The sequence below is a fragment of the Eretmochelys imbricata genome, chromosome 15, assembly GCF_965152235.1.
Source record: "Eretmochelys imbricata isolate rEreImb1 chromosome 15, rEreImb1.hap1, whole genome shotgun sequence".
NCBI classification, from domain to species: domain Eukaryota; kingdom Metazoa; phylum Chordata; order Testudines; family Cheloniidae; genus Eretmochelys; species Eretmochelys imbricata.
This window is the reverse complement of record NC_135586.1, coordinates 12577662-12587115: the sequence shown is the minus strand read 5'-3', so window position 1 is coordinate 12587115 and position 9454 is coordinate 12577662.

Below are 9454 nucleotides of genomic sequence, written 5' to 3'. Positions count from 1 at the left end.
TAATAATCTCTCTGCAGCAGGAACAGCCAATGAATACACAAAAATAAAGACTTCTCTCGTTAGAATGTAAAACGCAGGTAGACAAAAAACCCTGAACATCATGCACAGCATACCCTCCTCAGCTTCCATGTCAGAGACACTCTATTGTTGTTCTCTGCTAATTCTAGCCATCATTAAAAGCCATCTTTTTAATAAAGAAAACCAAGTCCAGTGAAATCCAGCTGATTTGTTAACCCTGAGGCCCATCTACACTACCAAACGCTATTGTGTTGCAGGACCAGATGACAAGATACCTGAGACAGTTAAAACACAGCTTGGTCTGGCAGAGTAGGCAAGACCCACTGATATTTTGGCTGTGCCATCTACTAGCATGTTGTGACTGATCCCGTGATATGGTAGCTTTGCAATAGCAGGGGTAGGGACCAGGATGGACTCCTAAAGAAAGCACAGGAGGTTCAGGAGTCACATCCCTGTGCTATCAAGGATATTACAGGAGTGGGAAGGGGTTTAAAGACTGCTGCCTATTGTCCCACAGCCATCCAAGTCTTTGTAAGTAAGCCAAAGCCTATCACCGACCAGGAAGCAGCTTTTACGCTGCGGTGTATCATTAGACTAACAAAACAGATGCGGTAGCTTGCCACCCATTCCCTGCTGCCTCCGCCCAGACAAAGCAAAATGCTTCTCATTGTAATCAGTGAAGAACACACAGTGAAGAGAAGTACATTTGTGGAGCAGGACTGAGTACAAGTGTGGCAGGTGTTGTAAGATGCAGGATCATAGACTTTCAGGCGGGAGGGGTGCACTTTGAGAGGAGGGCTGTGTATTACATGTGTATGGATGGGAGTGGGAAAGGAATGATACATGCACAGTTTTGAGAGCACTAGGCCGTAAATATCCAGAAGAGAGTGAAAATTCCCTTCAGAGCAATCAGCCTTAGCTTTCAGGTTGACTTGCAGCTGGTCCGCATCTGGGTCAATGAGGAAGAAACATCAAGTGCTTTGCAAAAGTTGCACTGAAAATTGAAAATTCCCCACCATACAACCTTTTGCTCTTTGTTGTTCAAAACCTCCATCATTTGTGCCCCAGAGCTGAGCCCCCTATTCGATTCTAGAAGCCTGGATGAGTTTCTGCTCAAGCCTCCTCTCCACACCACCTTATAACCAGTTGCAGCTGCCCGCGTTTCAGCCTCTATGGCCCACAGATTGCTATATCAGTATAATCCACGTGCACTCATCCCTTTGGTACCTGTTGAAACTTCATACCAATAATATGGCCTATTCCTGTCATCAGGAATTATGTGGGGAATTTACTCAGAGCCTATGGAACAGGAAAACTTATCAGCCAGCACTGATGAAAAGCCACTGACAACGGTAAGAATGAAAAGAAATACAAAAGCCTGAGATGAAAGCAGGGGAGACTAAAATACTGCTCAGCAATCCTATCTATAGCATAAAAACCTCATGTGAATCTAATCATTTAATTTTTTCAAGTTACTGAACCAGAAAAAACATGCACTAAATGCCAGAGCACACATGCTTGGGGAACAGAGCCTGGCCATGAGTCAAGTAACAGCATCTGGAGGTCAAACAAACAGCAGCTGCAGAGACAAGCTGTGCTTAGGGAAAACCAGTGCTCACTCTCTCTAGCGCTCTTCTGGAAAGCCAAGTGGTTAGCATGCTAGAGTTTCTAATGGACTTCAAGGGCTTTAGAGGAGCAAGCTTAATCTTTATTAAAATGGGGATAAGAACTACACATAAAGTTTGCATTACTGCTTTGTTAAGTTTTTAATGGGAAAATATTTTCTCTTTCTGTGCGTACAGATGAGGTGGTAGGAGAATACAGAAGGTAAGAGTGGGATCCCAAGCATGCTTGTATTTCCTTAAGGGGAGAGTGGGCTACAAAGTTTAACAGATCTCAATCCTGCTATAATTCATTACTGATGACCTCACTTTTTAGGACGGCTTTTAGTAAACAGTACAAGCTGCCACAACCACAGTTTGGGAAAAAGTACCAAGCTGTATTTTTTAAATTACTTAAAAATTATTTGACCTGGAAACACATTTATTCTGGCAATCCAGAGATCTTCTCCTGGGTTAGTGTCCTAGAACACTTTGCAATTTGTTCAAGCAGAAACCAAAATAAACTTTTCTAAAGTGATAAAAAATACACCCAACCATACTTATTGGGAGTGGTTAAAGCTGCCCCACTCCACTATTTTACCTACAATGTCACACCCTTCTAAGAAGACATTTGTTAGACACGTATGTTAACCCCCATTCCAGGCATGCTTTTCAACACTAGGTTAGCATGCAAACTAGATCTGGTAGATGGTTTCAAGTTTTCAATGAAAGTAACAGAGCTGGTCAACACCTGTCCCATAAAAAAAAAGTTTCACCATTTTCCAACCAGCTCTAGTTTAAACCCTTTCCACACAGGCCAGCCAGGCTGTTTTTATAACCCGGTTTTGCTGTAATTCTGTGCATTTAAACAGCTCTGTGGCTAGTGAAGATGAGGCCTGGATGCGAGACCAGAGGGAAAATAACAGATGAAACTGAATTACTGGGTGAAGCCTCAAGAGAAAAGATCTGCACCCGCTCACTAGCCCTGCACAGGTGTGAGGCTCTTGAATCACACACAGGGGTTCCTAGGTTCACCTCATGGTGAGAGGGAATTTCTGAAATTCAAGCTTGTTTTCTGGATGGACACTCTATTGTGTGTATGGATTTGAGCTCAGAAAAATCCATTCTTTGCTTTTCAATGTTGATCAGATTAGGATAGATAGGTACACACCCAGCGCTGGATTCCTCGCTTGTTTAGCTTTTTTGGCCACAGAGCCACCTAGTGGCTGGCCAATCATTTGTCAGAATGAAGACATGATGAATTACATTGCCATTAACAGATACACAGTAGCACATACATCATCACACCTTTACCTAGGAAAGACTTTAGTGCCTAATTAACCCTCTGACTTCCTATCAGTGACTAACATCTCTGCTGATCAATGAAACATACTCTAGGCTTGGCTGAGGGCCCAGGAAGGTCCCAATCTGTCCCCACTCTAATTACCTTTATAGGATTTTCCTTTTGGCCTTTTATGTTTTTGCCATTCCCCAACAACCTCTTGCAAATCATCAACTTCACCACCCCATGACCTGCCCCCAACTTGAACTCTTCCTAGAATCACAGCACAAAACCTTCTTCAGACAACTTAAAACCCAGAAACTTGTTAAAAGGCAATCCTGATAAGTAGCATTTTGAGCATGTCAGGCCAGACAGTTGGGGAGATCTACCAGAGTCCCAAATATTTCTGCCTAAAGGAGCTGCTGCAAGTCATAAAGGCTGGGAGTCCCAATGTAAACGTATCTGTTGTCACAAAGCTGTCCTTGATTTTCCCTCTCCTTTCCAGAAGAGGCTTCAACCTCAGACAAACTATTGAAGAACAAAACACAAGGTGAGAGGCCCTTTCACCTTTAGTTCCATCTTTCATTCCAAGGGCCAGATTTTCAGAAGTGCTCAGCACCCACCATACTGAACCTGCTTTTAAAAAAAAAAGCCCGTCAGTAAGTGCCCACCCTCCAATTGACTTCCCTTTTCTAAGACTGTCACTGTGGCACCATTCAAAAGTACTAAGTTCACCAAAAAGGAAGGGGAGCAAAATTTTGATTGGCAGAGAAAAAGTACGGGCCTTTGAGATTCATTGTAAAATTATATCTTGGTTAGCCTGACTGCTAGTAAGTTGATAGTAGTGTTAGCTTCTCCTGGAGATCAGAGGGAAACTAAAAAGAGGCCGGACCAAGATTACTTAAAAGGCTTTATATGTGAAGAGAAATATTTACCTTGAAACTACTTGATACTAGCCAACTTGTCTCATCTGGGATCAAATGAAGCTACGGACACCCCGCTGGGATACAGCCAGTTGTCACCTCGTCGAGGGCACACCCTTCCTTAGCCGCATCAGGGAAGCTGTCGTTCTTTCAGTTAAAATAGGAATTCCTACTCACTCTCAATTCAGGCATTAGCTCGGCACTGCAGCCTGTATGAAATTACTTCGTTATAAGGCAACCTGCTGACTCAGCACTAAGCTAAGGCTTTCAGCAGCTGTTTACCTTAGAAAGAGAAAGGCAGTTCCAGAAGTCGAGGAGTACCTGCCATGCAGGTTAGGTGTGATAGACTACCGAACCTCCTGCTGCCTTATTTCATCCATTGACAATAGCATATGTCACACCACGATATTCCAGCTCCATGGTGCAAGGGCTCTGACTGGTCGAGCCTCCCAGACACCGGTCTGAAGGGTTCACAAACCAAGAGCCCGAGTCAGCTAAGAGACTAAAACGAAAGGACAAAATGAGCCTGCTCTGTGATAACATCTGTCACATAAAGAAAAGGAGTACTTGTGGCACCTAACCAATTTATTTGAGCATAAGCTTTCGTGAGCTACAGCTCACTTCATTGGATGCATACATCTGTCACATGTAGATCATAAGCCTGTTGGGACAGATGCCATTTTTTCATTCTGTTTGTACAGTACCTGGCACAATGAGATCATGGTCTATGACTAGAGCCTCTAGGCGCTATAGTAATACAAATAAATACTTACAAATCAGCTGCATTCTCAGATGTAGCCATCCAACAGCCACACGCAATGCCAGCGTGGCTGAATCCATCCAAGGTGTGTACTGGTAAGATATCTCTAGGCTGGTTCAACACCACCTCGCTTTCACCTATGAATAAACTTCACTATCCAAGGCATAGGATCCTTCTCCTTATTAAAACCCCAAAGTTAGCACGCTGTTAAATATTCAGCAAGGCTGCCCTGCTATAAAAAGCATGAACCTAAATTAAATTGCACTTTTTAAAATTTACAATCTTCCTGTGAGGATTGTCTCTGTGAAACTCAGGACTTTGTTGCTAAGGGAAGCTATGAAGGCAGCAGATGGCCTCTCCTGCACAATAAAACTATTATCACTGAGGTGGATTACTAAACCGCTTTTAAAAAAAGGGAAATAGCTGCATCATCCACCTCTGATCAGGAAGGCCACCGCCAGTGAACACACTGGTGCAGTTTTACCCTACAGAGTTGTAAGCAGAACTTTCAAAAATCAAAAGGGAGTGTGTTCCAACCAACTGGTGGCGAAATTTTGAGGGCATTAGGATTGTATGCAAATTAAGATTCTTTGCTTTGACTGTGGAGTCTATATTTACACCACCCCAGTCTGTGACGTGGAAGTGTTTGAGGCAGTTGGCAAATTCCTTTAAATGCCCTTTTAAAAAATACTGCTTTCAAAGAGTAAATTATATTTTAATATCAGATGGGGTAGCTTTGTTAGTCTGTATCCACAAAAACAACGCGGAGTCCGGTGGCATCTTAAAGACTAAGATTTATTTGGGCATAAGCTTTCGTGGGTAAAAAAAACACTTCTTCAAATGCAATGAGTGAAAATTACAGATACAAGCATAAATATATTGGCACATGAAGAGAAGAGTGTTACATTACAAGTGGAGAACCAGCGATGACAAGGCCAGTTCAGTCAGGGTGGATGTGGTCCACTCCCAGTAATTGATGTCAACACCGAGAGAGGGAAAATTGCTTTTGTAGTGAGCCAGCCACTCCCAGTCCATATTCAATCCCAAATTAATGGTGTTAAGTTTGCAAATGAATTGTTCATTGGCCTTGTCATCACTAGTTCTCCACTTGTAAAGTAACTGAATGCATCCGATGAAGTGAGCTGTAGCTCACGAAGGCTTCTGCTCAAATAAATTGGTTAGTCTCTAAGGTGCCACAAGTACTCCTTTTCTTTTTGCGAATACAGACTAACACGGCTGCTACTCTGAAAGCTGTCATTAAAGATTGTGAAGTGCTTTGAGATCTACTAGGGTATTACCACCACCACTGGGTTTGGATATAGAAGAATGGTATTTTTTACACACACACACCCCCGCCCCAGTTCACCAAACTTTATGACACTGTGGTCATGCATGTGTGGACAAACCAAACCATACTACTGAATCCTTTAACACCTCTGATCTTTATAACGTTGTTTACCACCTTATACCAAGAAAATTATCTCCAGTTTCTACATCTGCAACCAGGAACCCAGAGAAGGACAAGTCCTGCTAGAATTGTTATTCTGAGAGAACATGGTGCAGCAGGAATGGTCCAAACCTAAAAGTGCACGTCCCATATGCAGTGGGTTAATATGTACACACAAACTATGGAATAGGTATTCACACTACAACGTCATGGACAGTCAGAGAAAGTATTTAGTAATTTAAATAACCTGCCTGCCATTGTGGCAAAGCTGTGGAAAAGCAACAAACTCTACACATGGTGTCTGAAGGATCAAGTGCTTTCTGAAGGAACTTTTCAAGATACACAGAACATATCAAAAAGAAAAGGAGGACTTGTGGCACCTTAGAGACTAACCAATTTATCTGAGCATAAGCTTTTGTGAGCTACAGCTCACTTCATCGGATGCAGAAGTGAGCTGTAGCTCACGAAAGCTGATGCTCCAATAAATTAGTTAGTCTCAAAGGTGCCACAAGTCCTCCTTTTCTTTTTGCGAATACAGACTAACATGGTTGCTACTCTAAAACAGAACATATCTAGTTTCCACAATGCTTAAAGTGTCTGAAAAAGAGGGGGGAGTCTGTCAGTCCCCAAGGAAATTTTTTCAAGCACTTTATCTAGACCAGGGTTGGCAAACTTTTTGGCCCAAGGGCCACATCTGGGAACAGACATTGTATGGCAGGCCATGAACGCTCACAAAATTGGGGTTGGGGTGCGGGAGGGGTGAGGGCTCTAGTTGGGGGTGCAGGCTTCGGGGTGGGAACAGAAATAAGGAATTCATGGTGTGGGAGGGGGGATCCGGGGGGTGAGGGCTCTGGCTGGGGGTGCGGGCTCTAGGGTGGGGCTGAGGGGTCTGAGGTGCAGGAAGGTGTTCCAGGCTGGGATCAAGGGGTTGGGAGGGGGAATCAGGGCTGGGGCAGTGGTGCAGGGAGAGACTTGGGGGTGCAGGCTCCAGGCGGCACTTACCTCAAGCGGCTTCCAGAAGCAGCGGCATGTCCCCTCTCCAGCTCCTACGTGGAGGTGAGGCCAGGTGGCTCTGCACCCTGCCTCATCTGCAGGCACAGCCCCTGCAGCTCCCGGCCAATAGGAGCTGTAGAGGTGGCACTTGGGGTGGGGGCAGCATGCAGAGTGGAGCCCCCTGGCTGCCTCTACACATAGGAGCTGGAGGGGGGCCATGCTGCTGCTTCCGGGAGCCATGTGGAGCCCCTGACCCTGCTGCCTGGCTGGAGCGCCAGAGTGGGGCAAGCCCCAGACCTCGCTCCCCAGTGGGAGCTCGAGGGCTGGATTAAAACTGCTGGCAGCCCATAGTTTGCCCACCCCTGATCTAGACAATTAGGAATTTTTGTAGACCTATTACATCATAAAAGCATCCAATTTTTAACTCATGGACCTATTTACTGGGTGGTTGGTTGTTTTTTTAAAAAGGCAAATGAATTGGATTGGCAACATCTGGGGTGCACAAGATCCAATGGGGTTGGGGCTCTCTGGGTATGTCTACACTGCACGTGGAAGTGAACCTCTGACCCTGGGTAGACCAGCTCAAGCTAGAATTCTAAAAACAGTGGTGTGGATATTGCAGCTTGGGCATCAGCTCAGGTTCTCAAGTGCACCTGACCCCAGCGTTTGAGCTAGGGTGGCTAGTCTGAGTCTTGGCCAGAGCCATGACATCCACTATTTTTAGGGTGCTAGCTCAAGATGAGCTAGTGGAAGTCTGTCTACCCCAGCTGGGAGGCACACTGCCAGCTACAGTGTAGACATACCCTCTGCGGGTAGGGGGTCCAATGAGGTTCAGTGGGATTGAGGGATAGGGTCTCTGGGGATAGAGATTCTCAGTGAGATTCAGTGGGACTAGGTGGTCTTTCTGGAGAGTGCTATGAGTCCCTGGGGCCGGAGCCTGTGCTTGGGTGCTGCCCTTTCCAGGACTGCAGATAATAACCTCCTGTTCCTACTTCTCTGTGCCCCAGTCCCCCATGTGGGCAAGCCTGTCCCTAAAAGATGCTTGTTTTTCCAGCAGGCTTCCCACAGACTGCCTGAATGACATGCTTCCAGTTACAAAAAAGCAACTGTAAACTAAAGTCATAGTCCCCTGCTAATGGGAAGGGTACAAAAAATATTGCATAGTAGTTCCCTAATGGATTGCCAAGTTTATACAAGATCACTGGAAATAAGTCAGCAAGATGCAAAATATGACTGCAAATTAAGGAGATTCTTCAGCCTATACTTATGGGTTTAGAACTGAATGAGAGTTCAATGTGGTAAACTGCTAAAAATTATGTTGACAGCAAATCAAAAGGATTATTTTAACCTCTTACAACTACAGATCAGGTGGTAGCAGCTGTGAAACAAAGCAATGTCCTGTCGTTCCTCCCCCCCCCCCCCCAAAAAAAAAAAGAGTCCTTGTGGCACCTTGGAGACTAAAATTTATTTGGGCATAAGCTTTCATGGGCTAAAACCCACTTCATCAGATGCATGCAGTGGAAAATACAGTACGAAGATATATATATATATACACACATATACACACACACACACAGAACATAAAAAAATGGGTGTTGCCATATCAACGGTAACAAGACTAATCAATTAAGGTGGGCTATTATCAGCAGGAGGAAAAAAACTTTTGTAGTGATAATCAGGATGGCCCATTTCAAACAGTTGACAAGAAGGTGTGAGTAGCAGTAGGGGAAAAATTAGCATGGGGGAAATAGTTTTTACTTTGCGTAATGACCCATCCACTCCCAGTCTTTCAAGTCGAATTTAATGGTGTCCAGTTTGCAAATTAATTCCAATTCTGCAGTTTCTCGTTGGAATCTGTTTTTGAAGAATTGCGACTTTTAGGTCTGAAATTGAGTGACCAGGGAGACTGAAGTGTTCTCCGACGGGTTTTTCATTTCCCCATGCTAATTTTTCCCCTACTGTTACTCACACCTTCTTGTCAACTGTTTGAAATGGGCCATCCTGATTATCATTACAAAAGTTTTTTTCCTCCTGCTGATAATAGCCCACCTTAATTGATTAGTCTTGTTACTGTTGATATGGCAACACCCATTTTTTCATTTTCTCTGTGTATGTGTGTATATATATCTTCCTACTGTATTTTCCACTGCATGCATCTGATGAAGAAGTGGGTTTTAGCCCACGAAAGCTTATGCCCAAATAAATTTTAGTCTCCAAGGTGCCACAAGGAATTTTTTTTTTGGCTGATACAGACTATCACAGCTACCACTCTGAAACCTAAGCAAGGACAGTCTTTCCTTTTAAACTCTCCAGATACATCAATCAATATTTCAGTAAAGTGAATTGGAGGGAACTATAAAATTATGCTGACTGACAAACCTTTCATATTTGCAAAGTCAGAAACTATGCTATGCTATTTCTGTCTTTGAA